Source organism: Cynara cardunculus, unplaced genomic scaffold, assembly GCF_001531365.2.
Source record: "Cynara cardunculus var. scolymus isolate 2C unplaced genomic scaffold, CcrdV1 Un_Scaffold_3256, whole genome shotgun sequence".
In the NCBI taxonomy this organism is placed as follows: domain Eukaryota; kingdom Viridiplantae; phylum Streptophyta; class Magnoliopsida; order Asterales; family Asteraceae; genus Cynara; species Cynara cardunculus.
In genome coordinates, this window is record NW_020201408.1 from 21,271 (window position 1) to 27,947 (window position 6,677).

Sequence of the window (6,677 nt, forward strand, 5' to 3'; positions counted from 1 at the left end):
AGAGAAATACTCTTTAGAAAAGTTAGCGCAGATTTACATCAAAGAAATTGTTACCAGATACGGTGTTCCATTGTCTATTATCTCTGATAGAGATAGTCGGTTTACTTCCAAGTTCTGGGAAGGACTACAGAAAACTCTGGGATCTAAAATTCGATTGAGTACATCATATCATCTACAAACATATGGGCAAAGTGAGAGAACTATCCAGACTCTTGAAGATAAGTTGAGAAGCTGTATCATTGATTTTGGAGGATCGTGGGAAGATCACTTGTCATTAATAGAGTTTGCGTATAACAATAGTTACCATTCCAGCATCCAAGTGGCCCCGTATGAAGTGTTGTATGGACGTAAATGCCGAACGCCATTGTGTTGGAATGAAGTGGGTGAAAAACAGTTAACGGGTCCTGAAATTGTTCAAGAAACTTCTGAAAAGATCGAACAGATCTGTGAAAGAATAAAAACAGCACAAGATCGCCAGAAAAGTTATGCAGATAATCGTCGAAAGCCAATTAAGTTTGGTATAGGTATTTTGTGATGTTAAAAGTTTCACCATGGAAGGGTGTTGTCAGATTTGGAAAGAAAGGAAAGCTCAGTCCGAGGTATGTGGGACCGTTCAGAATATGTAAGCGAATTGGGCCAGTAGCATATCAGTTAGAACTGCCAGAAGAACTGAGTCTAATTCACAACACTTTTCATGTGTCGAATCTGCGGAAATGTTTAGCTAATCTGAGTCTGGCTATACCGTTGTCAGAAATTCAATTAGACAGTTAGCTATATTTGGTGGAAACACCAGAAGCTATTATAGACCGAAAGATCAGGTTGTTGAGAAACAAAGAAATAAGTCTGGTGAAAATTCAGTGGAAGTTTCACAAAGGACCGGAAGCAACATGGGAATTGGAATCAAAGATGAGATCAGAATACCCATGGCTCTTTGATTAAAGGAATTCCGCGACAGAATTCTTTTGAGGGGTGGATAATGTGATAACCGGGTCCTGATTATCACTCAAGGTAATTAATACGTGATTATATGATTAAATGATTTCGTGATAGCATGATAAATTGTTATATTTGAACAAGCTAGTGTTCGAAAATATTATGTGCATAATGTGAATATATGTATGAGATTATGTGCCTATGCAGAAATATATATATATATATATGTATATACATATATATGTATATATATATGTGTATATATATATATATATGTGTGTGTATGTGTGTGTGTGTGATTATACACACATGCATATTATATGTGTGCATGATATGTATGGATGCATGCACGTGCATGAGAGATTTTGTGGAATGAGGGCTATTAGCCGACTTTCCTAATTTAGAAAGTATAAAAGGGAGGTTGAGCCTCCATATTTTCTTCTTTATGCTTTGGCAAAATTGTGTGATTTTAAAAGAGAAGAGAGTTGATCGGATTAATTCATGTCTGGTGATTCAAGCTGATTTCAAGTATTTGGTTTCAAAAGCTTGATAAGGTGAGTGATTTCTAAATCTTTTTGTATTAAAGTTGTTACTGGTTTTAATATGAATCTTGTTTATATTTGGAAACAAATCATATATTTGTTTAACGGTTTTTATCCGGACAAAGACTGACCGGATGAAATTTAATCGGACAAAACTTGTCCGGATTACTTTTTAAATCGCTCAAGCCTTGGACGAGGTATTGTTCAGACTTGTTATCTGGACAAAATTGTTAAAATATTCTAAGTTTTAAACTGGTTAAAGGTTGGATGATGTATTGTATGCATTGTTTAAATCGGTCAAAGGTTGGACGATGTATTGTCCGGACTTGTATCCGGACAAAGTTGTTGGAAATTATTCTAAGTATTAAATCGGACAAGACTTTGAGCAATGAGTTGTCCGGATTAGTAAATCGGACAAAAGGGACAAGTGTTGTCCGGACTTCATATCCGGATAACTTGTCCGGATAACTTCTTATTTGGAATTTTTCATAAAGTTTTATATTTAGATCTTTTTATATAGTTTAAAATGTCTATTATTGTGTTTAATTATGGATTATAAAATGGTTATTTTATATCTTTTCAAATAAAAAGATATGTTTCTACCAAGCGTGGTGACGAAAGTCTGTTTTGGTATGAAACTATATTTTGGGAAACCTTCCTAACAAGCGTGGTGACGTAAATCTGTTTTGGTATGGAAGTGGATTTTATAAATTGTTTCTACCAAGCATGGTGACGTAAGTTTGTTTTGGTATGAAACTTGTTTTAAGTAGTAGTTCCCCCAAACGTGGTGACTTTTGTCTGGTCTGGCTTGGAACTGGGAATGAGTACTTTCAAACGTGGTGACTTATGTCTGTTATGATAAGTAGCTCTGTTTTGATGGAGGAATAAGGGTGGCATATCAAGGAGAGGTGTACTTGGAATAAGGATGGCATTGTCATATGTGGATAATATTATAACTCTTATTATTATTACTAATTGGATTTAATAACTTTGAGTCATCATTTCTTTGTGACCTGATGAATTAAAGATATTATTCCTATTTAGAAATAATAATTTAGATGTTATTAAGAAGGGGAAAATGATTTGTCATATTAGGCAAATATTGCCTTAAATCTTTTTGGCTAATATTTATCAAGGAATGGTCTATTGACTCAAGAAGTTTTGGTTACAATATTTATTTGGAAACATTGGATCTATAATCAGAGATATTTTATAGAACTGAAATTCTTCGGTGTACTCCATTTTACATGATATTATGAACTGCGTCATTCATTGTACTGCAGAGTATTTCTGAGCGAAGTTACATTATCATATTTTGGTGTTCATCACCCTGCATTTGCAAAGAAGGGATTTACTCACTAGACCCRTCYGGTSYAAYCCTCATTTTMTGTTTTAAATTATGCAATGCAGGAATAGCGGGGTCCGGGGATATTAAAGGGAAAGGGAAAATGTGATTAATTTCCTAAACTTGTGGTCTGCTTTTGAAGATACATGTTATATCACATGTAATAGTACATGATTTGTTTTGGAAATTTTAATATCTAGATTCTGTACATATAGTAATCATTGTACTAGTGGGACCTTATGGTGTAATCTATGTTTCTATGTAATGAAATATGTGTTCTATGCAAATGTGATGTTTGGGGGTGTTACAGTCGCAATAAAAATTATGATGCGGTCATTTTTGATGACCTGGTGCAAAAGATGAACAAGCGCCAGCGAGAAAAGGTGGTGTCTTACACCAGCTTCCTTTCCATGATCTTTGCCAAGATCTTTGGAGATAAATACTCCATGGAAGGAAACCTTCAAGTTTGCAAGCTTGGATCCAGGATTCTGGATCATAAGCTGAGGGACAGTGATGTGGCACTCTCTTCTATAGTTTCTTCACTACCTCCTCTCCTCAGGTGGCCAGGACAAGGGCAAACCCCCCCTCCCCCGCGTCTAGCCCAGCCACCACAACCTCCTCCAAACGACCTTCACAACCAACTCTTGGTTCTCCTCAGAGAGCCAAGAAGGCCAAAAAGGGGAGAGCCACACTCTGGCTGAAACGTCTCGACAGGTTTAAGCTATTGAAACCAGCCCTAACCCCGAGGCGATTTTACCTAACCCTCCTAGCTCTTCAGTGACTTCTCCAATCACTGTCGTATTCAGTGGTACCTACCCCAACTGCCTCAGTGACCCAAATCACTGAAGGTGAAAATATCATCAATGCCACCGCTGAACACCCACATCTCTTCTCAACCATTTTCTCTTCTCCTCCTTCCTTGGTCTTTACACGTGTTGATGATGTATCAGCGAGTGTCCTCCCTGATACTGAAACATACACCACTGGACCTGAGATTGCTCTTATCGATGCTCCTCAGCATACAGATGTCCATCCTCTCAAGGACATCTTTGCTCATGCCAGTGCCAATCCTTTGGATAAAACTAATGGCCCCTTAGGTCTCCCTCTTCCTATCCCTTTGTTTCTTCTAACCTTGAGATCCTTAATGCTCACTCCTCATCTTTTGCAGATCCTTCTTCTACGCCCCAGTCTATGGTCGTAGAAGAGGAAGAAGAAGACGGGGAAGAGAAGGAAGAAGATGGCGAGAATGACGCCATTGACGATGAAGATGACGAAGATTATGACATGGCGTCAGATGTCAAGCTTCTACTCCCAGCCGTCGATTCTTTCTTCTGCAAGATGGCTGAAGTTCATCAAGAGATGCCTCACAAGGTTGAACTTAATGCGGACCTCTCAGCTGTCAAAGCCAATGTTCAATAAGTAAGGAGTCATCTCTTAACTCTCCAAGAAGCTGTTTGAGCCAACGCTGAGGCCATCACTGTTCTATCCAGCAAGGATAATGATGCTCAGGCTCAATCTCTTCAGCAGACAGGACTTCTTCAGCAGATCTTGGATGCTGTCCGTCAACCACCTCCAGTGATCTCACCTTCCTTCCCTATTGATGATCTTGCTCAGCTCAAGGAGACACGTGAAGCAACGATAACTCTAGCCATCGCTCTGTCGCGGTAGAGGAAATGATGGTTCTCCAGCATCAGCGCTTGGACGAACTCTCTGGCTTATACTCCCAAGTCTTAGCCAGAGAGAGGGAGATGATGTCCAACGCTGCTGGACCATCTGCTGTAGCTGCTCCAGCAATTCTTGCAGGTGAAACTGAAGCTCCTAGAGCTGAGGCTGAATTTGCTCAAGTTATCCCAACCTTCGGTGAAGCTGTTATGGTTGAGGAAGTTGATGCCATCCCAAGGGATGATGATCTTCCCATCACATCTGCACCCGTTGCTGGTGATGATGATGATGATGATGATGATGAAGACGATGAAGATGAAGATGACGAACCTGATCTTCCAGACCCCGGAAGTGACTTAGATGGTGATGATGACGAAGATGATAAAGATGACTTCACTATCCAGTATCAAAAGCCAACAACCTCCACCAAGGGAGTCACCCTCAGGGATTCTGCATCTAAGGGAGAGGAAAGGGAAGAAGAGTCCGCTCCATCAACAAACCAAAGCCCCAAGTCGAAAGGCAAAGCGATCGCTGAAGAAGAGAATCTGAAGGTATTGTTCAATATCCCTCAACCCTTATTTAAAGACTCTACCTCTCAGGTAGTAGTCACTTCTCTTTATCAACTTCAGATCCCATCAACTACCTGCGATCGACTGGAGTGGGTTCCTGAAAACCCTGTCTCCAGTGCTCCCACCGACCAGCAAATGGCTCAGCTAAAGGAGTTACTCGACCAAACTAGAGTAAAAATTCATCTTTGTACCTCTAGTGGTGGTGAGTTTGTCTTCCTTTCAGAAGCTGAAAGACTCGAGACATTAAGGGCTGGAGAAGAGCATGAGCTTCAAAGGAAGTAGACTGAAGACAGCTTAAAGTTGGCCAAGTCACTAGCAGAGAAGATTCTCCCTAATAGAAAGTCCAAGAAGAAGGTGAACGCTATCCAAGCCCAGGCTAAACTTCTTTTCATTACAGAAGCTGAGCACGAGAAGAACCTGAAGCTGGACGAGAAGGACAAGCGCTGGAGCAAAGCAAAACTGAAGAAGAAAGTCAGTCCCCACCCGATCATAAGCGTCAGCATCAGCGGACGTTCAAATGACGGTAAAATACTGGTCTCAATGCTCATCACCAGGGACAATCTCGATGCCATCACCGAGTACCCTACCTACCTTAGCCGCTATGGATACAGCGAAAGGGTGGAGATCAGGCAAGCCATTAAGCGATCCAAGTCAAGACATAAGCGGATTATCGAAAACATCATCAACGATCTCATCAAACGAATATCCATGTATGTCGCAGTCCCTGATAGGCCCTCTCTGAAGAAAGGTGGAAGGAAGAAATAAAAGCTCTTTAATCCTAATGATGGACCATTCCTAAGGAATGAACATGAAACAAGGTTCTCCTCAGATGAAATCCTGAAGAAACATGAGAGTATAGACATTTCTATGCTGAATCTTGACTTGTCAGATAAGGGTCCCTATACACCCAACTCTATGCATTTCAAACCTGAGTTAGGAGTTATATTTCTTGACTATGAAGGTAAAGTCAGATTTCAGAGAATGTATGAGCTACATCTATGTCCAATGGGTCATCTGGTTTATATTTTGCTCTGGATAGATGATAGCATGCCTGAAAAAGTTGTAGACCTGAAGATACAAAGAGAATGCCTACGTCGAAAGAACTTTGGTGAAGATGTACCGAGCTATATAGATCTAAGTGTTCTAGATTAGTTTCTGTTTGTAATATTGTTCACTTTTCCTTGTAAATCTATTTACTATGTCTACTTTCAGTGATTAATCTTCTAGTCTGTAAGTATTAGACATGTACTGAACTACTTGTAATATTTTCAATGATATTAATATAAGTATTTTTTGTACTTCATTGAAAAAGATCCCTGAAAAAAGTAATAGAGACACAAGTCTATGAGTTCCAGTGTTACTTTTTGCATTCATTGACAATCTATAAGTCAGTGAATAAGCTTTCATTTTCAGTTTCTATCCTTGGAACTTTTCTTAAATATGACATAAGAAAATTCTTCAAGAAAATACTGATTCACTGAAAAAGATCCTAAAATAGTAAAAAGGGACATGTACTTTATATGTTACTTTTCTTTACTGTTATTTGATAAGACAACTCCCTTTATGTTGTCTTGTTATCATCAAATAGGGGTAGATTGTTGATTCTCTATCTTAATGATTTGATGA